Genomic DNA, 7,743 nt, shown 5'->3' with positions numbered 1-7,743 from the left:
CTCAGAGCAGAGGGAGGAAAAACTAGAAATTTTTTACTGAGAAAAGTGAAGAAAGAGGAAGGGCAAAGAGTATAGTGAAAGGAAAGAGGTGGGGGTCAGGTTAATTCCTGGGTTATTCTTTTCCTGAGGATTCATGATCTTTGTCTCATTCCTCCTTCATTCAACCTGATGACTTCTTTTTTCTACTGTGAGGTGATGCAAAGTGATGTAATATGTTCCATATCATAAATATGTAAATGATGGTCCAGGCTTAATGGGTTACTTACTCAGGGTTCATTTACATTGTGATGTAATGAGAGAACATTTCTAGCCAAAGCAATGACATGCTCAATGAGAAATTTTGTCTCTCTCAATAGGAGAAAAAGGATTTAGAGGACTTGTCTAAGGATTAACTTCTTTACCCCCAAGAATTTTATTTACACTGTGATCGTGGACTGTAAAATCAATTTTATGGGTCACAGTTCACATTAAAAAACAAAGTGGAATAAAATAAAGAATCAGTTCATATCATGTAGTAAAGGTAAGTTATGTTGTACAAAGTAGTTTTGGTCATGGGTAAAATATATTTTGTTGTGTGTTGTAGTATAAACAAAAGTTCTTAAAATGCTGTGTCTTTTAGTTTGTGGGGGCATACCTGGCTTTGCTCACAACTTATCTCCCAGTTCACACTCAGGGGCATTCCTGGTAGGACTCAGAGAACCATAATGGGTACTGAGATGAAACTTAAATCAGCCACATACAAAGTGGGAGTACATTTCTCCAGCCCCTCAAATGCTGTGATAAAACACAATCTACTGTATGAATTAATGCACTGGCTTTTTCTTATTGTTCAGGGCAATCTTGGCCATCCATCTATCCTATGATGGGTTTTAAGTAGAATATTTTAATTTTTTTGGTCTCATATCAAAAGTGAATGTCTCTTGATTTTTCCAAGTCCTCTCAGGAAATAAAACAAAATTAAATACTAACAATTGTTTCCTGCTATAATGGTTTTGGCTTGAGATTTTCCCAGGGACCATTACAGGAGCTGAAAACTTGACCTTCTATTTGTGATTGCCTTTGAGAATTCGAATTATTCACAATGCAGTCTGTCATCCATAGAATAATTGTGGATTTTCTACTGGACTTTCCCATTTGACCAAGGCAGAAAAATCAGTATGACTTGTTTAAATGACAAAAGGTCACTGTTTGAATAATAAATCTTGAAGGAAAAAAACCCAAATCCACTACAAGAGAAATGCAAAACATTTCTATTTCCAAAGACAATCTGAGCCTTGAGTCCATGACTTCAGATCATGGAAGCAAAAGATGGCACACGCATGCTTTTAAGATTATTCCCTTTTTAGGATGAATGTATATAATAAAAAAAATCTGTAGAACTATTCCAACCTGAAACTCCCAGAGAAACCTCTTGCGCTTTGAAGAGAAGCATGGTGAATTTCCTTTTACCAAGTCAAGAGGCTACCAACAATGCCAAGTCTAAGATTCCACTGGGAATTTAGACGGACAAGTTTGACAATTACTGCCTCAGGGAAACCACCCAGAATTATAAACTGGCTGTTTATGTGATTAAATCTGCCCTAAAATGGTGCCACCCAGATGGAAAAAAAAAAAGAAACAAACAAAAAAAAGAAACAAAAGGAAGAAGGAGAAAAAAGCCAACAACCTCCCCTCCCTCCCCAATGCTTTGGTGAAACTGATAATGACTAATGATTTACAAAATGTTCTTTACCTTAATTATACTCCCAGGAGATATTTCTTTTTTTTAGATAGATAAAAATGATCTGTTTTCTTTGTATTCTGGGAGAGGAAGGCAAAGTTGCTACCTGTCCTTGTGTTAAGTCGTCTGTATGCATCTCTTGCTCTCTAAGCACATCTGGATTTAGGTAATGATGGAAGTAGAGGAAACAGGGGACCAGTAAGCCTTTCCTCCAATTTAGAGCCTTCAGAACCACCATAGTAAATGATTACCTTAATGATGCAGTATTTCAAGAATTTCAAAACACATGTTGATGTGGCCTTCCAGAAAGTCCACACAAGTCAGTTCCCAGTGAAATAAAAATAAAGTGGAAGTCACCTCACCACCTTATCCATGAGTAAGATCTTAGTATGGCAAGTTGTTTTTGTTGTTGTTTAAAATGAATAGATGGAGGAAAGTGGGGCTATCAGATATCTTTGGCATTTCTCATACATTCAATCCTAAATCATTTGAATGGATTTATTTTTTTAAAATCAATATGTTTTTTTTTTGTTTGTTTTGGGGCCACACCTGGCGGTGCTCAGGATTTACTCCTGGTTCTGGGCTCAGAATTGCTCCTGGCAGGCGCAGGGGACCATATGGGATGCCAAGAGTCAAACTATGTCAGTTCTGGGTCAATTGTGTGCAAGGCAAATGCCCTACTGCTGTACTATTTCTTTGGCACCTAAATCAATAAAATTTAAGTTGGGTTTCAGGTAATAAGATTTTAAGGAGTTATAGATCATCATGCTTAGCAGAAGGAAGGAGGCTGATACTTTTGACAATGTTGATGAAGAAATGGCAAATGTAACTTTTGAAATTATAGACTTGCTTAGAAATGAATAATCTTTCAGAGTCTTACAGAAGTTTTATCAAATAGAATTTAGTTTCACTAGTATTGCTTTGCAGACTAGAGTTTGATTTGGAGAGAGAAGGGGAAAAAGTTTTAATAAAAGTTGAGAAATGTAAATAAAGTTGGAGAGAGTGTACTGTGAGTACTTGCTTGCTCCTGACCCAGGCTTGATCTTCTGAGCACTGACAGGAGTGACTCCTGAATATAGAGACAGGAGTTATCCATAGCATTACCAGGTGTGTCTCCAAAAACAAACAAGCAAATAAACAAGCAAACAAACAGTAGTTGAAGCTGAAAAAAGTGGAGCCTTCCAAGAACTTTTTGTGATTGCCAATAGGTAGTGTTTTCAAGGAAAATTCTGCTGGAACTGTCAATCTGGATTCGAGTTTTCATCCTGTGCAGCCTCATATGTGTATTGGTACTCTAAACTGGACATACATAAACCTGGAATTTTTTCATCTTCTTTCCATACTTAGCAGAATGTAAGAGTTGCACAGAAAAAAAGACGGTGCCAAAAGGAATAAATAAAAAATAAAAAATTAGAGGGGCTGTAGAGATAGCACGGCAATAGGGCATTTGCCTTGCATGCAGCTGATTTAGGAGGAAGTGTGGTTCAAATCCCAGCATCCCATATGGTCCTATGAGCCTGTCAGGAGGGATTTCTGAGTGTAGAGCCAGGAGTAATCCCTGAACGCTGCCGGGTGTGACCCAAAAACAAAAACAAAAAAAGATTAAAAGAAGTAAAGGGAAAGGATATAAACAAGACAAGTGGGGGATGGAGGGAAAAAAGGTAAATAAATGAAAAATAAAGCTTACTGGATTAGAAAAAATAGAGTGCAGAAAGAATCAGGAGGTACTTAAGATGGCTTAGACCCAACATTTTTATAGCATTTACTTAGTTTCCTAGGCATCAGGCAGGACTAATTTCTGTTTCCTGGGAACATGGCACTTTGAGGTTGGGACGTGACCAGGTCTGAAATTCTAGAGTGAGTTACAAGATTCCCCAAGTCTGATTGTATTTTGAGGTAAGAGAAAAAAAGGAAGGCTTTAGAAGGCTTTATATGAGAAGAACCAGACCAGTGCACTGATAACATAGATGGTGCCAAGGCATGTGGCATAAAGGCTGTGCTAATACATAGTAAAGAGTTGATGGTTGGTCTTGGCAACTAGTGACCTGTTTGATGGTCAAGTGAGCCTGACAATGAAATCTGGGGAGGCAGAAAAAGAAAAGGTAAGATTTTAGGGGTTAAATAATGTGAAAACATTATGTGGTGCTTGTCTTTATTGCTGTAGTGCTCACTGGATATTTTATTTGATCTTTCTTTTTGTATTGTTGTGGTGTTTCCATTCCCTTTTTCTTTTTCTCTCTCAAATTGAGGTTGAGAGCCCCTAGGACTCCACCCATTTTTGGCTTATTTGATTTTTACCCCATTTCATTGCTTTTCTTTTCTTCAAACAAAACCACATAACTTGAACTATCTAGTTCCCCCTCTCAAATAGAGGGGGAAATAATGGAGGGTACCAGGACCAAACATATGTACAGTAACTAAGTAGTAAGCTAGACACAGAGGGGACCACTTACTCTAACAGCCCAGGAGGTGAGAGTGGGGGACATGGGATGCAAGATGGGAATGGGGGTGGAGGGAGGACACATTTGGTGATGGGAATTCCCCTGATTCAATGTTAATATGTACCTAAAATATTACTGTGAAAGATATGTAAGCCAATATGGTCAAAATAAAAGTTATATATATAAAATAAAAAATAAAAAATGTGAAAACATATTGGAATGTGAAAACATATTGGAATTATATATGTTTTAAACTGATGGGTCAATTATAAATCATTAAATTTTGGGGGGGGTCTTGCTGCAAATGTGGTTTTTTTTTTTTGTTCATTCTGATCACTTTGTACACTTTGATCACTTTGTTGATCGTTATGTAGACTGCTTCCTGATTCAGACTGTGGGGTCTTTTTTTCTTGTGAAGTGAAGGACAAGCTCAGGATTATTGTCTCCCTGAGCACCTCCTTGTTTCTGTAAAGGATCACTTTTTTTTTTATTTACCAACTTTATTACATACATGATTGTGCTTGGGTTTCAGTTATGTAGAGAACACCACCCATCTCCAGTGCAACATTCCCATCACCAAAGTCCCAAGTCTCCCTGCTCCCCACTCAATCCCCACCTGTACTCTAGACAGGCTTTCTATTTCCCTCGTACATTCTCATTATTAGGATAGTTCAAAACGTAGTTATTTCTGTAACTAAACTCATCCCTGTTTGCGGTGAGCTTCATGAGGTGAGCTGTAACTTCCAGCTCTTTTCTCTTTTGTGTCTAAAAATTATTATTGCAAGAATGTCTTTCATTTTTCTTAAAACCCATAGATGAGTAAGACCATTCTGCATCTTTCTCTCTCTCTCTGACTTATTTCACTCAGCATAATAGATTCCATGTACATCCATGTTTAGGAAAATTTCATGACTTCATCTCTCCTGACTGCTGCATAATATTCCATTGTGTATATGTACCACAGTTTACATTTCATATTTTCATTCCCTCTGCCACAGAGGAAGATCTGGGTCCACCTTGGAATAAGCATTGTTAGTTGCTAAGTTATTAAGAGTCACCAAAGACCTGAACTTCTGCTACTGCCATTGTCCAAATCTCCCTAACCTTCCTGCCAATCCCTTACCCCCAGGAGCCCAGAATTCCTTTTTGCGTAGTGGAATCCCCATCTCACTGCTGGGAGTTCTGTTGGATTCATTGACTGGTATTTGGAGTGAATGATGGGGATTATCCCCAGCAGTCTATAAGTTATTGAGTTGGAACTTGAGATGTTATAATTTCAAAAGCAGTTAAAAAGTGGTGGTGTGATTTCATGGTGCTTTTAATGTAGACTCCTCCAATGGTAAAAGAATCAGGAGGTACCAAGGATGGCTTAGACCCTCACCACAATATTTTTATAGCAAAACGATGACTAATTTGCCAATCATCTACTTATAAATGATTAACATTAAGAAATAGTCATGGAAAACCAAAGGAGCTGAATATATTTTAATAAATTCATGTTTTAGATTTTCCACAAACCCAGATGTGGCTCTAACTTGTCTGAATTAGACCTTCAAATAAAGTATATTGAACACATCCTATTCCAGCAGCTTTGCCCTCATTACAAGCTGATTTTCCCATAAGGAAAGAGGCAATAAAGTCCGATACTCTGGTGTATTAACACCTTCTGGATGTTTGTAGAGGGAGCAGCCTGGGGCCAAGTGAACAGAAAAGAGGAAGTTCCTGAACCACTCAACCACTCGCAGAGGGTTGAGGCTGAAGAGCAGATGTCTCTGGTCTGCCCAGATGTCTGCCACATGGCCCAGCAGCTCTGCTACTGCTGCCGAAACCCCAAGTCTACAGCTCAGGGTGGTCTGAACGTGGAGGATTGTTTTCCGGAGAGTGGTTTCAAGAATGTAGCTCCTCACCTAATAAAAGGAATGTGCAATGATTAACTGGTCTAATATTAGCATCGACAAAATAAAAAGCAATAGGGCACATTATGAAAGAGAACAAACCTTGCACGCACCCGTTGCCAGATAAAATCTGTTCTTTTTCGGTTGTAAATCTTTCTTGGATGCCAGAGAATTTGACTTCCGTCAGAAACACGAGGTAAACCAACGAGAAAGAACATGCTATTATGGAGATGAAAGCATCTTGTTTAAAGTGCTGGTTGTCTTTTCTGCCTGCTTCTCTGGCTTCCTTTTGATGGTGTCCTTGACTTGGCCATGTCTAGCATTGTTTTTCATAGGATGGGTGCAGTGGGGAAAGTTGAGGAGGGGTCATTAGCTTTAGACTTTAGATCCAATCAAAGAACTAGCATTGGACATTGAATCAAAGTCTTAGTTCTTCTGGGTGGGCCCTTGGTTAAAACTTCTCTGAACCCCAAACCCTTGGTAATTATGAAGACTATCAATAGACTAAAAGGTGTTTTCAATTCTGAAACACCACTAATTGAGCTGCAAAAATTGAACTGACTTGTTAAGCCAATGAGGTTACTGTTACACACTTTACTAACAGTGTCTAATGCGTCCTCATGGGAACCCTTTGATATAGAGCAGTGGCTCTCAAAGTGTGTTCCTTAGAATGTCAAGGAAACTTGAGAAAGGTACATGCATAGCCCCCACCCCAGACTTACTAGGATAACAATCTTCTGAAGGATTTTCAGGCTAACAATCTGCTGATGTTCACTGAAGTCTGGGCTCTCTCATGCAGAAAACACGACACCATAGAATGTATTATATGCAATTGTATCTGGGCTCTTTATAAGTCTCTCAGATCTAGAACTTTCTAAATTAAATTCATATTTCCAAGGATCTTCAGGACTATGCATGCAATAGACAGTCAATAATATTCATTCTTTTTCCAGGAAAAGTCTCTGAAGTAGAACATATGTTTTACCCCTCCCTCCTCTTCTCACTTCTTCTTTTTTCATACCTTCCTTCCTTCCTTCCTTCCTTCCTTCCTTCCTTCCTTCCTTCCTTCCTTCCTTCCTTCCTTCCTTCCTTCCTTCCTTCCTTCCTTCCTTCCTTCCTTCCTTCCTTCCTCCCTCCTTCTTTTTCTTTCTTTCTTTCTTTCTTTCTATCTTTCTTTCTTTCTTTCTTTCTTTCTTTTTTTTCTTTCTTTCTTTCTTTCTTTCTTTCTTTCTTCTTTCTTCTTTCTTCTTCTTTCTTCTTTCTTTCTTTCTTTCTTTCTTTTTCTTTCTTTCTTTCTTTCTTTTCTTTCTTTCTTTCTTCTCTTTTCTTCTTTCTTCCTTCTTTTCTTCCTTCCTTCTTTCTTCTTCTTCTTCCTTCCTCTTCTTTTTTCTTTCTTTCTTTCTTTTTTCTTCTTTCTTTCTTTCTTTCTTCTTTCCTTTCTTTCTTCTTCTCTTTTCTTTCTTTCTTTTTTCTTTCTTTCTTTTTTCTTTCTTTCTTTCTTTCTTTCTTATCTTTCTTTCTTCCTTCCTTCTTCCTTCCTTCCTTTCCTTTCCTTTCCTTCCTTCCTCCCTTTCTTTTTCTTTTTTTTTCTTTCTTTCTTTCTTTCTTTCTTCTTTCTTTCTTCTCTTTCTTTCTCTTTTCTTTCTTTCTTTCTTTCTTTCTTTCTTCTTTCTTTCTTTCTTTCTTC

This window comes from Suncus etruscus, chromosome 2 (genome assembly GCF_024139225.1).
Source record: "Suncus etruscus isolate mSunEtr1 chromosome 2, mSunEtr1.pri.cur, whole genome shotgun sequence".
In the NCBI taxonomy this organism is placed as follows: domain Eukaryota; kingdom Metazoa; phylum Chordata; class Mammalia; order Eulipotyphla; family Soricidae; genus Suncus; species Suncus etruscus.
This window is presented reverse-complemented; position numbering follows the sequence as displayed.